Source organism: Ranitomeya variabilis, chromosome 4 (assembly GCF_051348905.1).
Source record: "Ranitomeya variabilis isolate aRanVar5 chromosome 4, aRanVar5.hap1, whole genome shotgun sequence".
NCBI classification, from domain to species: domain Eukaryota; kingdom Metazoa; phylum Chordata; class Amphibia; order Anura; family Dendrobatidae; genus Ranitomeya; species Ranitomeya variabilis.
In genome coordinates this window covers 315920440-315937299 of record NC_135235.1, presented here as the reverse complement: position 1 = coordinate 315937299, position 16860 = coordinate 315920440, and the positions used below count along the sequence as shown (strand labels likewise).

At 35.1% G+C, this 16860-nt stretch overlaps 9 non-coding genes across 9 annotated transcripts; all 9 read left to right on the top strand.

Moving 5' to 3' along the window:
- Positions 1–4018: 4018 nt before the first annotated feature.
- TRNAL-CAG (transfer RNA leucine (anticodon CAG)) lies at positions 4019–4101 on the top strand. Its single transcript has one exon. It is a non-coding gene; the product is annotated as a tRNA-Leu (tRNA).
- An 897-nt stretch (positions 4102–4998) lies between these two features.
- On the top strand, positions 4999–5071 carry TRNAF-GAA (transfer RNA phenylalanine (anticodon GAA)). The gene has a single exon. It is a non-coding gene; the product is annotated as a tRNA-Phe (tRNA).
- Positions 5072–6115: 1044 nt separating this feature from the next.
- On the top strand, positions 6116–6198 carry TRNAL-CAG (transfer RNA leucine (anticodon CAG)). Its single transcript has one exon. It is a non-coding gene; the product is annotated as a tRNA-Leu (tRNA).
- A 2015-nt stretch (positions 6199–8213) lies between these two features.
- TRNAL-CAG (transfer RNA leucine (anticodon CAG)) lies at positions 8214–8296 on the top strand. Its single transcript has one exon. It is a non-coding gene; the product is annotated as a tRNA-Leu (tRNA).
- An 897-nt stretch (positions 8297–9193) lies between these two features.
- Positions 9194–9266, top strand: TRNAF-GAA (transfer RNA phenylalanine (anticodon GAA)). The gene has a single exon. It is a non-coding gene; the product is annotated as a tRNA-Phe (tRNA).
- A 1045-nt stretch (positions 9267–10311) lies between these two features.
- Positions 10312–10394, top strand: TRNAL-CAG (transfer RNA leucine (anticodon CAG)). Its single transcript has one exon. It is a non-coding gene; the product is annotated as a tRNA-Leu (tRNA).
- Positions 10395–11808: 1414 nt separating this feature from the next.
- TRNAF-GAA (transfer RNA phenylalanine (anticodon GAA)) lies at positions 11809–11881 on the top strand. The gene has a single exon. It is a non-coding gene; the product is annotated as a tRNA-Phe (tRNA).
- A 1045-nt stretch (positions 11882–12926) lies between these two features.
- TRNAL-CAG (transfer RNA leucine (anticodon CAG)) lies at positions 12927–13009 on the top strand. Its single transcript has one exon. It is a non-coding gene; the product is annotated as a tRNA-Leu (tRNA).
- A 1802-nt stretch (positions 13010–14811) lies between these two features.
- TRNAL-CAG (transfer RNA leucine (anticodon CAG)) lies at positions 14812–14894 on the top strand. Its single transcript has one exon. It is a non-coding gene; the product is annotated as a tRNA-Leu (tRNA).
- Positions 14895–16860: the final 1966 nt, after the last annotated feature.

Below are 16860 nucleotides of genomic sequence, written 5' to 3'. Positions count from 1 at the left end.
TTTCACAGAAAAAAACAAAAAATATATTGACCTAAATTTACAGTTAATGTAAAGTACAATGTGTCACAAAAAACACTTTCAGAATTACGGGGATATGTAGAAGCATTCCAGAGTTATTACTGCATACAGTGATAAAAGTCATATTTTTTTAAAATGGGGCTTGGCCATTTAGCTCAAAATAGGCTTGATAACTAATAGTTTAAACAAATGTATTGAAATAAAAACTGTAATATTAAATATTTTAAAATAATTTTCAATGACAATTACTGGTCATATTTCTTCTGACTAACTTGGAAAGAGTTAAGGCACAGAATCCACAAGAAGTCAGGATGGCCGAGCGGTCTAAGGCGCTCCGTTCAGGTCGCAGTCTCTCTTGGAGGCGTGGGTTCAAATCCCACTTCTGACATCACCTTTTCATGAAACTATACAGATTCTCAGTCAATTATTGATTAGATGGGGATCAAACCAAACTTAGCAATGGGCCTTAAAAAATCCGATCCCAAAGTTACAACTACCTGGGAGTCTTTGGGGTGAATCTGAAATTGTCGTCTATAAACGGAACTCTAGGACCGTGAAATAGTTTTTATGTGCATATGTTAGCTGTCTTGGCACTATAAAAATACTGCGGGCGGTCAATGGGGCGTGACTATTTCAACTCTTTGTGTTCTCTTTCCCTATTAGGGCGGAGACTCCACATCCTATGGGGCTGTTCTGGGAGATTTCTATAAACTGAATTGCCGGTAAGTCTAATTTCATATTTGATTACCTCATTCATCAATAGACCATAAAAATACTTAATAAACAAAAGCTTAAAAAGTAGGTAATCATAGTTTTAAAGTCTGAAATGCACATGCGATACTGACATCTAAGTTTCAGCACATTTTGGGACAAATGTTTTCACACTGAAAGTTAACAATCATTAAAATATTTTCTCTAAATTGTTGTCTCTTTTTTGCTCCAATTATTTGCATTTAATAACAAATAAAACTTGATGTAACATTATATATGCACATTGTCTTTTATGTGCAACCATCACCTGTCTCACAAACACAGGGTTTGAATGAACCTGATGAATGGAGTCAAATTGAAAATGTAAAAAAATCTCTGTCAAAATTGCTGTTTTTTTCTACTCATTCACAAAGAGTTAATTAAAGTTATTAAATATGTACAACAAAATAGCAGGAGTTTCAAATAGAAATCATGCTGCAAAAACCAGTCAAAGCAAAAATAAAAATATCTACTTTCAGGGGTTTCGCTTGACATTTGCCAAGTGTCTAGCACTCCTAAAGTCTTTTGTGTTTGGCTGAAATATCTCAGATGGGAGAGCGTTAGACTGAAGATCTAAAGGTCCCTGGTTCGATCCCGGGTTTCGGCAACATTATTTTTCTTGATTCTTTACATTTTAAGGAGAAAATAAACAAAGCACGTGGACTGATTATTTAAAGAAAATGTAAAAGGCCTAAAAATCTTAACTATCTACAGAAAATAAAATGTTAAAAAGATGAGAAATGGGAACTTTTCCATTTGAGCAAATTATTATTTTTTTGTAATTTTTCCTCTGTTTTGTTTATTTCTATTTCACTTAGCTGTAAGAGGATTTAAAGGGAACCTGATAGCTGATAAAGAAAGCATGTATCAGACACTAGCTGAATGATTTCAACCATGTATGTTTGACTATGAAATGCTGTGGTGTATATGAATTCATTGTGAGAAGTAATTTCTAAAATGGGGTCACTTTGGGGGGGTTTCTGCTGTTTTGGTACTTTTGGTACTCTGCAAATTTTACCTGCAAACTATTCTTGCAAAATCTGCATTCCAAAATCCAAATAGCGCTCTTATTTTCAAAGCCCTGCTGTGTGGCCAAACAGTAGATTCTGAAGAAATATGGTGCATCACCGCATTTTGTGATAAATCTAACATTTCTAACATCCTAACAAAATAAAAGGAGGTTTGAAAGTGAATGCTGACAAAAAGTACACATATGAAAAATGCTATTTATTTACATTTTTGTGTGGTGCGACAAGTTGGTTTAAGGATATAAGCAGTCAAAGAATAAAATTGACTAATATTTCAAAATTTTAAACAAACTTTAGATATTTTCACTGAAAAAAACTAAAAATATATTGACCTAAATTTACAGTTAATGTAAAGTACAATGTGTCACAAAAAACACTTTCAGAATTACGGGGATATGTAGAAGCATTCCAGAGTTATTAATGCATACAGTGATAAAAGTCAAATTTTTTTAAAATGGGGCTTGGCCATTTAGCTCAAAATAGGCTTGATAACTAATAGTTTAAACAAATGTATTGAAATAAAAACTGTAATATTAAATATTTTAAAATAAATTTCAATGACAATTACTGGTCATATTTCTGCTGACTAACTTGGAAATAGTTAAGGAACAGAATCCACAAGAAGTCAGGATGGCTGAGCGGTCTAAGGCGCTGCGTTCAAATCCAACTTCTGACATCACCTTTTCATGAAACTATACAGATTCTCAGTCATGATGGGGATCAAACCAAACATAGCAATGGGCCTTAAAAAACCTGATCCCAAAGTTACCACTACCTGGGAGTCTTTGGGGTGAATCTGAAATTGTCGTCTATAAACGGAACTCTAGGACCGTGAAATAGTTTTTATGTGCATATGTTAGCTGTCTTGGCACTATAAAAATACTGCGGGCGGTCAATGGGGCGTGACTATTTCAACTCTTTGTGTTCTCTTTCCCTATTAGGGCGGAGACTCCACATCCTATGGGGCTGTTCTGGGAGATTTCTATAAACTGAATTGCCGGTAAGTCTAATTTCATATTTGATTACCTCATTCATCAATAGACCATGAAAATACTTAATAAACAAAAGCTTAAAAAGTAGGTAATCATAGTTTTAAAGTCTGAAATGCACATGCAATACTGACATCTAAGTTTCAGCACATTTTGGGACAAATGTTTTCACATTGAAAGTTAACAATCATTAAAATATTTTCTCTAAATTGTTGTCTCCTTTTTTGCTCCAATTATTTGCATTTAATAACAAATAAAACTTGATGTAACATTATGCATGCACATTGTCTTTTATGTGCAACCATCACCTGTCTCACAAACACAGGGTTTGAATGAACCTGATGAATGGAGTCAAATTGAAAATGTAAAAAAATCTCTGTCAAAATTGCTGTTTTTTTCTACTCATTCATAAAGAGTTAATGAAAGTTATTAAATATGTACAACAAAATAGCAGGAGTTTCAAATAGAAATCATGCTGCAAAAACCAGTCAAAGCAAAAATAAAAATATCTACTTTCAGGGGTTTCGCTCGACATTTGCCTAGTGTCTAGCACTCCTGAAGTTGTTTGTGTTTGGCCGAAATAGCTCAGATGGGAGAGCGTTAGACTGAAGATCCAAAGATCCCGGGTTTCGACAACATCATTTTTCTTGATTCTTTACATTTTAAGGAGAAAATAAACAAAGCACGTGGACTGATTATTTAAAGAAAATGTAAAAGGCCTAAAAATCTTAACTATCTACAGAAAATAAAATGTTAAAAAGATGAGAAATGGGAACTTTTCCATTTGAGCAAATTATTATTTTTTTGTAATTTTTCCTGTTTTGTTTATTTCTATTTCACTTAGCTGTAAGAGGATTTAAAGGGAACCTGATAGCTGATAAAGAAAGCATGTATCAGACACTAGCTGAATGATTTCAACCATGTATGTTTGACTATGAAATGCTGTGGTGTATAAGAATTCAATACAATGTGTCACAAAAAACACTTTCAGAATTACGGGGATATGTAGAAGCATTCCAGAGTTATTACTGCATACAGTGATAAAAGTCATATTTTTTTTAAAATGGGGCTTGGCCATTTAGCTCAAAATAGGCTTGATAACTAATAGTTTAAACAAATGTATTGAAATAAAAACTGTAATATTAAATATTTTAAAATAATTTTCAATGACAATTACTGGTCATATTTCTTCTGACTAACTTGGAAAGAGTTAAGGCACAGAATCCACAAGAAGTCAGGATGGTCGAGCGGTCTAAGGCGCTGCGTTCAGGTCGCAGTCTCTCTTGGAGGCGTGGGTTCAAATCCCACTTCTGACATTACCTTTTCATGAAACTATACAGATTCTCAGTCAATTATTGATTAGATGGGGATCAAACCAAACTTAGCAATGGGCCTTAAAAAACCTGATCCCAAAGTTACCACTACCTGGGAGTCTTTGGGGTGAATCTGAAATTGTCGTCTATAAAAGGAACTCTAGGACCGTGAGATAGTTTTTATGTGCATATGTTAGCTGTCTTGGCACTATAAAAATACTGCGGGCGGTCAATGGGGCGGGACTATTTCAACTCTTTGTGTTCTCTTTCCCTATTAGGGCGGAGACTCCACATCCTATGGGGCTGTTCTGGGAGATTTCTATAAACTGAATTGCCGGTAAGTCTAATTTCATATTTGATTACTTCATTCATCAATAGACCATGAAAATACTTAATAAACAAAAGCTTAAAAAGTAGGTAATCATAGTTTTAAAGTCTGAAATGCACATGCAATACTGACATCTAAGTTTCAGCACATTTTGGGACAAATGTTTTCACATTGAAAGTTAACAATCATTAAAATATTTTCTCTAAATTGTTGTCTCCTTTTTTGCTCCAATTATTTGCATTTAATAACAAATAAAACTTGATGTAACATAATGCATGCACATGGTCTTTTATGTGCAACCATCACCTGTTTCACAAACACAGGGTTTGAATGAACCTGATGAATGGAGTCAAATTGAAAATGTAAAAAAATCTCTGTCAAAATTGCTGTTTTTTTCTACTCATTCATAAAGAGTTAATGAAAGTTATTAAATATGTACAACAAAATAGCAGGAGTTTCAAATAGAAATCATGCTGCAAAAACCAGTCAAAGCAAAAATAAAAATATCTACTTTCAGGGGTTTCGCTCGACATTTGCCTAGTGTCTAGCACTCCTGAAGCTGTTTGTGTTTGGCCGAAATAGCTCAGATGGGAGAGCTTTAGACTGAAGATCTAAAGGTCCCTGGTTCGATCCCGGGTTTCGGCAACATCATTTTTCTTGATTCTTTACATTTTAAGGAGAAAATAAACAAAGCACGTGGACTGATTATTTAAAGAAAATGTAAAAGGCCTAAAAATCTTAACTATCTACAGAAAATAAAATGTTAAAAAGATGAGAAATGGGAACTTTTCCATTTGAGCAAATTATTATTTTTTTGTAATTTTTCCTCTGTTTTGTTTATTTCCATTTCACTTAACTGTAAGAGGATTTAAAGGGAACCTGATAGCTGATAAAGAAAGCATGTATCAGACACTAGCTGAATGATTTCAACCATGTATGTTTGACTATGAAATGCTGTGGTGTATATGAATTCATTGTGGGAAGTAATTTCTAAAATGGGGTCACTTTGGGGGGGTTTCTGCTGTTTTGGTACTTTTGGTACTCTGCAAATTTTACCTGCAAACTATTCTTGCAAAATCTGCATTCCAAAATCCAAATAGCGCTCTTATTTTCAAAGCCCTGCTGTGTGGCCAAACAGTAGATTCTGAAGAAATATGGTGCATCACCGCATTTTGTGAGAAATCTAACATTTCTAACATCCTAACAAAATAAAAGGAGGTTTGAAAGTGAATGCTGACAAAAAGTACACATATGAAAAATGCTATTTATTTACATTTTTGTGTGGTGCGACAAGTTGGTTTAAGGATATAAGCAGTCAAAGAATAAAAATGACTAATATTTCAAAATTTTAAACAAACTTTAGATATTTTCACAGAAAAAAACTAAAAATATATTGACCTAAATTTACAGTTAATGTAAAGTACAATGTGTCACAAAAAACACTTTCAGAATTACGGGGATATGTAGAAGCATTCCAGAGTTATTACTGCATACAGTGATAAAAGTCATATTTTTTAAAATGGGGCTTGGCCATTTAGCTCAAAATAGGCTTGATAACTAATAGTTTAAACAAATGCATTGAAATAAAAACTGTAATATTAAATATTTTAAAATAATTTTCAATGACAATTACTGGTCATATTTCTGCTGACTAACTTGGAAAGAGTTAAGGCACAGAATCCACAAGAAGTCAGGATGGCCGAGCGGTCTAAGGCGCTGCGTTCAGGTCGCAGTCTCTCTTGGAGGCGTGGGTTCAAATCCCACTTCTGACATTACCTTTTCATGAAACTATACTGATTCTCAGTCAATTATTGATTAGATGGGGATCAAACCAAACTTAGCAATGGGCCTTAAAAAACCTGATCCCAAAGTTACCACTACCTGGGAGTCTTTGGGGTGAATCTGAAATTGTCGTCTATAAACGGAACTCTAGGACCGTGAAATAGTTTTTATGTGCATATGTTAGCTGTCTTGGCACTATAAAAATACTGCGGGCGGTCAATGGGGCGGGACTATTTCAACTCTTTCTGTTCTCTTTCCCTATTAGGGCGGAGACTCCACATCCTATGGGGCTGTTCTGGGAGATTTCTATAAACTGAATTGCCGGTAAGTCTAATTTCATATTTGATTACCTCATTCATCAATAGACCATAAAAATACTTAATAAACAAAAGCTTAAAAGGTAGGTAATCATAGTTTTAAAGTCTGAAATGCACATGCGATACTGACATCTAAGTTTCAGCACATTTTGGGACAAATGTTTTCACATTGAAAGTTAACAATCATTAAAATATTTTCTCTAAATTGTTGTCTCCTTTTTTGCTCCAATTATTTGCATTTAATAACAAATAAAACTTGATGTAACATTATGCATGCACATTGTCTTTTATGTGCAACCATAACCTGTCTCACAAACACAGGGTTTGAATGAACCTGATGAATGGAGTCAAATTGAAAATGTAAAAAAATCTCTGTCAAAATTGCTGTTTTTTTCTACTCATTCACAAAGAGTTAATGAAAGTTATTAAATATGTACAACAAATTAGCAGGAGTTTCAAATAGAAATCATGCTGCAAAAACCAGTCAAAGCAAAAATAAAAATATCTACTTTCAGGGGTTTCGCTTGACATTTGCCAAGTGTCTAGCACTCCTAAAGTTGTTTGTATTTGGCTGAAATACCTCAGATGGGAGAGCGTTAGACTGAAGATCTGAAGGTCATTGGTTCGATCCCGGGTTTCGGCAACATCATTTTTCTTGATTCTTTACATTTTAAGGAGAAAATAAACAAAGCACGTGGACTGATTATTTAAAGAAAATGTAAAAGGCCTAAAAATCTTAACTATCTACAGAAAATAAAATGTTAAAAAGATGAGAAATGGGAACTTTTCCATTTGAGCAAATTATTATTTTTTTGTAATTTTTCCTCTGTTTTGTTTATTTCCATTTCACTTAGCTGTAAGAGGATTTAAAGGGAACCTGATAGCTGATAAAGAAAGCATGTATCAGACACTAGCTGAATGATTTCAACCATGTATGTTTGACTATGAAATGCTGTGGTGTATATGAATTCATTGTGAGAAGTAATTTCTAAAATGGGGTCACTTTGGGGGGGTTTCTGCTGTTTTGGTACTTTTGGTACTCTGCAAATTTTACCTGCAAACTATTCTTGCAAAATCTGCATTCCAAAATCCAAATAGCGCTCTTATTTTCAAAGCCCTGCTGTGTGGCCAAACAGTAGATTCTGAAGAAATATGGTGCATCACCGCATTTTGTGAGAAATCTAACATTTCTAACATCCTAACAAAATAAAAGGAGGTTTGAAAGTGAATGCTGACAAAAAGTACACATATGAAAAATGCTATTTATTTACATTTTTGTGTGGTGCGACAAGTTGGTTTAAGGATATAAGCAGTCAAAGAATAAAACTGACTAATATTTCAAAATTTTAAACAAAATTTAGATATTTTCACAGAAAAAAACTAAAAATATATTGACCTAAATTTACAGTTAATGTAAAGTACAATGTGTCACAAAAAACACTTTCAGAATTACAGGGATATGTAGAAGCATTCCAGAGTTATTACTGCATACAGTGATAAAAGTCATATTTTTTTAAAATGGGGCTTGGCCATTTAGCTCAAAATAGGCTTGATAACTAATAGTTTAAACAAATGTATTGAAATAAAAACTGTAATATTAAATATTTTAAAATAATTTTCAATGACAATTACTGGTCATATTTCTGCTGACTAACTTGGAAAGAGTTAAGGCACAGAATCCACAAGAAGTCAGGATGGCTGAGCGGTCTAAGGCGCTGCGTTCAGGTCGCAGTCTCTCTTGGAGGCGTGGGTTCAAATCCCACTTCTGACATCACCTTTTCATGAAACAATACTGATTCTCAGTCAATTATTGATTAGATGGGGATCAAACCAAACTTAGCAATGGGCCTTAAAAAACCTGATCCCAAAGTTACCACTACCTGGGAGTCTTTGGGGTGAATCTGAAATTGTCGTCTATAAACGGAACTCTAGGACCGTGAAATAGTTTTTATGTGCATATGTTAGCTGTCTTGGCACTATAAAAATACTGCGGGCGGTCAATGGGGCGGGACTATTTCAACTCTTTGTGTTCTCTTTCCCTATTAGGGCGGAGACTCCACATCCTATGGGGCTGTTCTGGAAGATTTCTATAAACTGAATTGCCGGTAAGTCTAATTTCATATTTGATTACCTCATTCATCAATAGACCATAAAAATACTTAATAAACAAAAGCTTAAAAGGTAGGTAATCATAGTTTTAAAGTCTGAAATGCACATGCGATACTGACATCTAAGTTTCAGCACATTTTGGGACAAATGTTTTCACATTGAAAGTTAACAATCATTAAAATATTTTCTCTAAATTGTTGTCTCCTTTTTTGCTCCAATTATTTGCATTTAATAACAAATAAAACTTGATGTAACATTATGCATGCACATTGTCTTTTATGTGCAACCATCACCTGTCTCACAAACACAGGGTTTGAATGAACCTGATGAATGGAGTCAAATTGAAAATGTAAAAAAATCTCTGTCAAAATTGCTGTTTTTTTCTACTCATTCACAAAGAGTTAATGAAAGTTATTACATATGTACAACAAATTAGCACGAGTTTCAAATAGAAATCATGCTGCAAAAACCAGTCAAAGCAAAAATAAAAATATCTACTTTCAGGGGTTTCGCTTGACATTTGCCAAGTGTCTAGCACTCCTAAAGTTGTTTGTGTTTGGCCGAAATAGCTCAGATGGGAGAGCGTTAGACTGAAGATCTAAAGGTCCCTGGTTCGATCCCGGGTTTCGGCAACATCACTTTTCTTGATTCTTTACATTTTAAGGAGAACATAAACAAAGCACGTGGACTGATTATTTAAAGAAAATGTAAAAGGCCTAAAAATCTTAACTATCTACAGAAAATAAAATGTTAAAAAGATGAGAAATGGGAACTTTTCCATTTGAGCAAATTATTATTTTTTTGTAATTTTTCCTCTGTTTTGTTTATTTCCATTTCACTTAGCTGTAAGAGGATTTAAAGGGAACCTGATAGCTGATAAAGAAAGCATGTATCAGACACTAGCTGAATGATTTCAACCATGTATGTTTGACTATGAAATGCTGTGGTGTATATGAATTCATTGTGAGAAGTAATTTCTAAAATGGGGTCACTTTGGGGGGGTTTCTGCTGTTTTGGTACTTTTGGTACTCTGCAAATTTTACCTGCAAACTATTCTTGCAAAATCTGCATTCCAAAATCCAAATAGCGCTCTTATTTTCAAAGCCCTGCTGTGTGGCCAAACAGTAGATTCTGAAGAAATATGGTGCATCACCGCATTTTGTGAGAAATCTAACATTTCTAACATCCTAACAAAATAAAAGGAGGTTTGAAAGTGAATGCTGACAAAAAGTACACATATGAAAAATGCTATTTATTTACATTTTTGTGTGGTGCAACAAGTTGGTTTAAGGATATAAGCAGTCAAAGAATAAAACTGACTAATATTTCAAAATTTTAAACAAAATTTAGATATTTTCACAGAAAAAAACTAAAAATATATTGACCTAAATTTACAGTTAATGTAAAGTACAATGTGTCACAAAAAACACTTTCAGAATTACAGGGATATGTAGAAGCATTCCAGAGTTATTACTGCATACAGTGATAAAAGTCATATTTTTTTAAAATGGGGCTTGGCCATTTAGCTCAAAATAGGCTTGATAACTAATAGTTTAAACAAATGTATTGAAATAAAAACTGTAATATTAAATATTTTAAAATAATTTTCAATGACAATTACTGGTCATATTTCTGCTGACTAACTTGGAAAGAGTTAAGGCACAGAATCCACAAGAAGTCAGGATGGCCGAGCGGTCTAAGGCGCTGCGTTCAGGTCGCAGTCTCTCTTGGAGGCGTGGGTTCAAATCCCACTTCTGACATCACCTTTTCATGAAACTATACTGATTCTCAGTCAATTATTGATTAGATGGGGATCAAACCAAACTTAGCAATGGGCCTTAAAAAACCTGATCCCAAAGTTACCACTACCTGGGAGTCTTTGGGGTGAATCTGAAATTGTCGTCTATAAACGGAACTCTAGGACCGTGAAATAGTTTTTATGTGCATATGTTAGCTGTCTTGGCACTATAAAAATACTGCGGGCGGTCAATGGGGCGGGACTATTTCAACTCTTTCTGTTCTCTTTCCCTATTAGGGCGGAGACTCCACATCCTATGGGGCTGTTCTGGGAGATTTCTATAAACTGAATTGCCGGTAAGTCTAATTTCATATTAATAAACAAAAGCTTAAAAGGTAGGTAATCATAGTTTTAAAGTCTGAAATGCACATGCGATACTGACATCTAAGTTTCAGCACATTTTGGGACAAATGTTTTCACATTGAAAGTTAACAATCATTAAAATATTTTCTCTAAATTGTTGTCTCCTTTTTTGCTCCAATTATTTGCATTTGAACTCTTTGTGTTCTCTTTCCCTATTAGGGCGGAGACTCCACATCCTATGGGGCTGTTCTGGGAGATTTCTATAAACTGAATTGCCGGTAAGTCTAATTTCATATTTGATTACCTCATTCATCAATAGACCATAAAAATACTTAATAAACAAAAGCTTAAAAAGTAGGTAATCATAGTTTTAAAGTCTGAAATGCACATGCGGTACTGACATCTAAGTTTCAGCATATTTTGGGACAAATGTCCCAAATGTTTCTTCTTCGGTCTAAGGTCTAAGAGAGACTGCGACCTGAACGCAGCGCCTTAGACCACTCGGCCATCCTGACTTCTCGTGGATTCTGTGCCTTAACTCTTTCCAAGTTAGTCAGAAGAAATATGACCAGTAATTGCCATTGAAAATTATTTTAAAATATTTAATATTACAGTTTTTATTTCAATACATTTGTTTAAACTATTAGTTATCAAGCCTATTTTGAGCTAAATGGCCAAGCCCCATTTTAAAAAAATATGACTTTTATCACTGTATGCAGTAATAACTCTGGAATGCTTGCATTTAATAACAAATAAAACTTGACGTAACATTATGCATGCACATTGTCTTTTATGTGCAACCATCACCTGTCTCACAAACACAGGGTTTGAATGAACCTGATGAATGGAGTCAAATTGAAAATGTAAAAAAATCTCTGTCAAAATTGCTGTTTTTTTCTACTCATTCACAAAGAATTAATGAAAGTTATTAAATATGTACAACAAAATAGCAGGAGTTTCAAATAGAAATCATGCTGCAAAAACCAGTCAAAGCAAAAATAAAAATATCTACTTTCAGGGGTTTCGCTTGACATTTGCCAAGTGTCTAGCACTCCTAAAGTTGTTTGTGTTTGGCCGAAATAGCTCAGATGGGAGAGCGTTAGACTGAAGATCTAAAGGTCCCTGTTTCGATCCCGGGTTTCGGCAACATCACTTTTCTTGATTCTTTACATTTTAAGGAGAAAATAAACAGAGCACGTGGACTGATTATTTAAAGAAAATGTAAAAGGCCTAAAAATCTTAACTATCTACAGAAAATAAAATGTTAAAAAGATGAGAAATGGGAACTTTTCCATTTGAGCAAATTATTATTTTTTTGTAATTTTTCCTCTGTTTTGTTTATTTCCATTTCACTTAGCTGTAAGAGGATTTAAAGGGAACCTGATAGCTGATAAAGAAAGCATGTATCAGACACTAGCTGAATGATTTCAACCATGTATGTTTGACTATGAAATGCTGTGGTGTATATGAATTCATTGTGAGAAGTAATTTCTAAAATGGGGTCACTTTGGGGGGGTTTCTGCTGTTTTGGTACTTTTGGTACTCTGCAAATTTTACCTGCAAACTATTCTTGCAAAATCTGCATTCCAAAATCCAAATAGCGCTCTTATTTTCAAAGCCCTGCTGTGTGGCCAAACAGTAGATTCTGAAGAAATATGGTGCATCACCGCATTTTGTGAGAAATCTAACATTTCTAACATCCTAACAAAATAAAAGGAGGTTTGAAAGTGAATGCTGACAAAAAGTACACATATGAAAAATGCTATTTATTTACATTTTTGTGTGGTGCAACAAGTTGGTTTAAGGATATAAGCAGTCAAAGAATAAAACTGACTAATATTTCAAAATTTTAAACAAAATTTAGATATTTTCACAGAAAAAAACTAAAAATATATTGACCTAAATTTACAGTTAATGTAAAGTACAATGTGTCACAAAAAACACTTTCAGAATTACAGGGATATGTAGAAGCATTCCAGAGTTATTACTGCATACAGTGATAAAAGTCATATTTTTTTAAAATGGGGCTTGGCCATTTAGCTCAAAATAGGCTTGATAACTAATAGTTTAAACAAATGTATTGAAATAAAAACTGTAATATTAAATATTTTAAAATAATTTTCAATGACAATTACTGGTCATATTTCTGCTGACTAACTTGGAAAGAGTTAAGGCACAGAATCCACAAGAAGTCAGGATGGCCGAGCGGTCTAAGGCGCTGCGTTCAGGTCGCAGTCTCTCTTGGAGGCGTGGGTTCAAATCCCACTTCTGACATCACCTTTTCATGAAACTATACTGATTCTCAGTCAATTATTGATTAGATGGGGATCAAACCAAACTTAGCAATGGGCCTTAAAAAACCTGATCCCAAAGTTACCACTACCTGGGAGTCTTTGGGGTGAATCTGAAATTGTCATCTATAAACGGAACTCTAGGACCGTGAAATAGTTTTTATGTGCATATGTTAGCTGTCTTGGCACTATAAAAATACTGCGGGCGGTCAATGGGGCGGGACTATTTCAACTCTTTCTGTTCTCTTTCCCTATTAGGGCGGAGACTCCACATCCTATGGGGCTGTTCTGGGAGATTTCTATAAACTGAATTGCCGGTAAGTCTAATTTCATATTTGATTACCTCATTCATCAATAGACCATAAAAATACTTAATAAACAAAAGCTTAAAAGGTAGGTAATCATAGTTTTAAAGTCTGAAATGCACATGCGATACTGACATCTAAGTTTCAGCACATTTTGGGACAAATGTTTTCACATTGAAAGTTAACAATCATTAAAATATTTTCTCTAAATTGTTGTCTCCTTTTTTGCTCCAATTATTTGCATTTGAACTCTTTGTGTTCTCTTTCCCTATTAGGGCGGAGACTCCACATCCTATGGGGCTGTTCTGGGAGATTTCTATAAACTGAATTGCCGGTAAGTCTAATTTCATATTTGATTACCTCATTCATCAATAGACCATAAAAATACTTAATAAACAAAAGCTTAAAAAGTAGGTAATCATAGTTTTAAAGTCTGAAATGCACATGCGATACTGACATCTAAGTTTCAGCATATTTTGGGACAAATGTCCCAAATGTTTCTTCTTCGGTCTAAGGTCTAAGAGAGACTGCGACCTGAACGCAGCGCCTTAGACCACTCGGCCATCCTGACTTCTTGTGGATTCTGTGCCTTAACTCTTTCCAAGTTAGTCAGAAGAAATATGACCAGTAATTGCCATTGAAAATTATTTTAAAATATTTAATATTACAGTTTTTATTTCAATACATTTGTTTAAACTATTAGTTATCAAGCCTATTTTGAGCTAAATGGCCAAGCCCCATTTTAAAAAAATATGACTTTTATCACTGTATGCAGTAATAACTCTGGAATGCTGGGTTTCTGCTGTTTTGGTACTTTTGGTACTCTGCAAATTTTACCTGCAAACTATTCTTGCAAAATCTGCATTCCAAAATCCAAATAGCGCTCTTATTTTCAAAGCCCTGCTGTGTGGCCAAACAGTAGATTCTGAAGAAATATGGTGCATCACCGCATTTTGTGAGAAATCTAACATTTCTAACATCCTAACAAAATAAAAGGAGGTTTGAAAGTGAATGCTGACAAAAAGTACACATATGAAAAATGCTATTTATTTACATTTTTGTGTGGTGCAACAAGTTGGTTTAAGGATATAAGCAGTCAAAGAATACAAAGAATAAAACTGACTAATATTTCAAAATTTTAAACAAAATTTAGATATTTTCACAGAAAAAAACTAAAAATATATTGACCTAAATTTACAGTTAATGTAAAGTACAATGTGTCACAAAAAACACTTTCAGAATTACAGGGATATGTAGAAGCATTCCAGAGTTATTACTGCATACAGTGATAAAAGTCATATTTTTTTAAAATGGGGCTTGGCCATTTAGCTCAAAATAGGCTTGATAACTAATAGTTTAAACAAATGTATTGAAATAAAAACTGTAATATTAAATATTTTAAAATAATTTTCAATGACAATTACTGGTCATATTTCTGCTGACTAACTTGGAAAGAGTTAAGGCACAGAATCCACAAGAAGTCAGGATGGCCGAGCGGTCTAAGGCGCTGCGTTCAGGTCGCAGTCTCTCTTGGAGGCGTGGGTTCAAATCCCACTTCTGACATCACCTTTTCATGAAACTATACTGATTCTCAGTCAATTATTGATTAGATGGGGATCAAACCAAACTTAGCAATGGGCCTTAAAAAACCTGATCCCAAAGTTACCACTACCTGGGAGTCTTTGGGGTGAATCTGAAATTGTCGTCTATAAACGGAACTCTAGGACCGTGAAATAGTTTTTATGTGCATATGTTAGCTGTCTTGGCACTATAAAAATACTGCGGGCGGTCAATGGGGCGGGACTAGGGTTGAGCGAAACGGGTCGATCATTTTCAAAAGTCGCCGACTTTTGGCTAAGTCGGCGTCTCATGAAACCCGATCCGACCCCTGTGCTTGTCGGCCATGCGGTACGCGACTTTCGCGCCAAAGTCGCGTTTCAATGACGCGAAAAGCGCCATTTCTCAGCCAATGAAGGTGAACGCAGAGTGTGGGCAGCGTGATGACATAGATCCTGGTCCCCACCATCTTAGAGAAGGGCATTGCAGTGATTGGCTTGCTGTCTGCGGCGTCACAGGGGCTATAAAGGGGCGTTCCCGCCGACCGCCATCTTACTGCTGCTGATCTGAGCTTAGGGACAGGTTGCTGCCGCTTCGTCAGAAGCAGGGAGAGCGTTAGGCAGGGTCCACTAACCACCAAACCGCTTGTGCTGCAGCGATTTCCACTGTCCAACACCACCTTCGGTGTGCAGGGACTGTGGAAGCTATTTTTTTTTTTTTTCCCCTCAGCGCTGTAGCTCATTGGGCTGCCCTAGAAGGCTCCGTGATAGCTGTATTGCTGTGTGTACGCCACTGTGGAAACCAACTGCTTTTTTCAAAGCACATATCCTCTTGTTCCTTCCTTTCTGCACAGCTATCTTTTTTGTTTGTCCACACTTTTTATTTAATTTGTGCATCAGTCCACTCCTATTGCTGCCTGCCATACCTGGCTTACATTACTGCAGGGAGATAGTAATTGTAGGACAGTTTTTTTTTTTTTTTTGTTTTTTTTTTGTGGGAGATTAAGATTGGCATTTCTGCTACAGTGCCATCCCTGTGTGTGCCATCTCTCACTGAGTGGGCCATAAAAAGCCTATTTATTTTTTCCGTGATTTGTGTTCTAAAATCTACCTCAACACAAAAACACTACATCAATCAGTGGGAGAAAAATATTGGCCTCAGTCAGGGCTTGTGTGCCACTGCTGTGTGTGCTATCTCTCATTCAGTGGGCTATAGCAAGCCTATTTTTTTTTTTTTTTTTTAATATTATTTGGTTTCTAAAGTCTCCCTGAAAAAAAAAAAAAACCTAAAAAAACAGTGGGAGAGTAATATTGCCCTTTCAGCTTGTGTGCCAGTCTTGACTCCTGGGTGTGCCACCTCTCTCCCTCTCATTCAGTGGGCCATAGAAAGCCTATTTATTTTTTTTTTTAAATATTATTGGGTTTCTAAAGTCTCCCTGAAAAAACAAAAAATACATAAAAAAACAGTGGGAGAGTAATATTGCCCTTTCAGCTTGTGTGCCAGTCTTGACTCCTGGGTGTGCCACCTCTCTCCCTTTCATTCAGTGGGCCATAGAAAGCCTATTTATTTTTTCCGTGATTTGTGTTCTAAATTCTACCTCAACACAAAAACACTACATCAATCAGTGGGAGAAAAATATTGGCCTCAGTCAGGGCTTGTGTGCCACTGCTGTGTGTGCTATCTCTCATTCAGTGGGCTATAGCAAGCCTATTTTTTTTTTTTTTTTTTTTTTTTTTAAATATTATTTGGTTTCTAAAGTCTCCCTGAAAAAAAAAAAAACCTAAAAAAACAGTGGGAGAGTAATATTGCCCTTTCAGCTTGTGTGCCAGTCTTGACTCCTGGGTGTGCCACCTCTCTCCCTCTCATTCAGTGGGCCATAGAAAGCCTATTTATTTTATTTTTTTAATATTATTTGGTTTCTAATTCTCCCTGAAAAAAAAAAAAAAAACCTAAAAAAACAGTGGGAGAATAA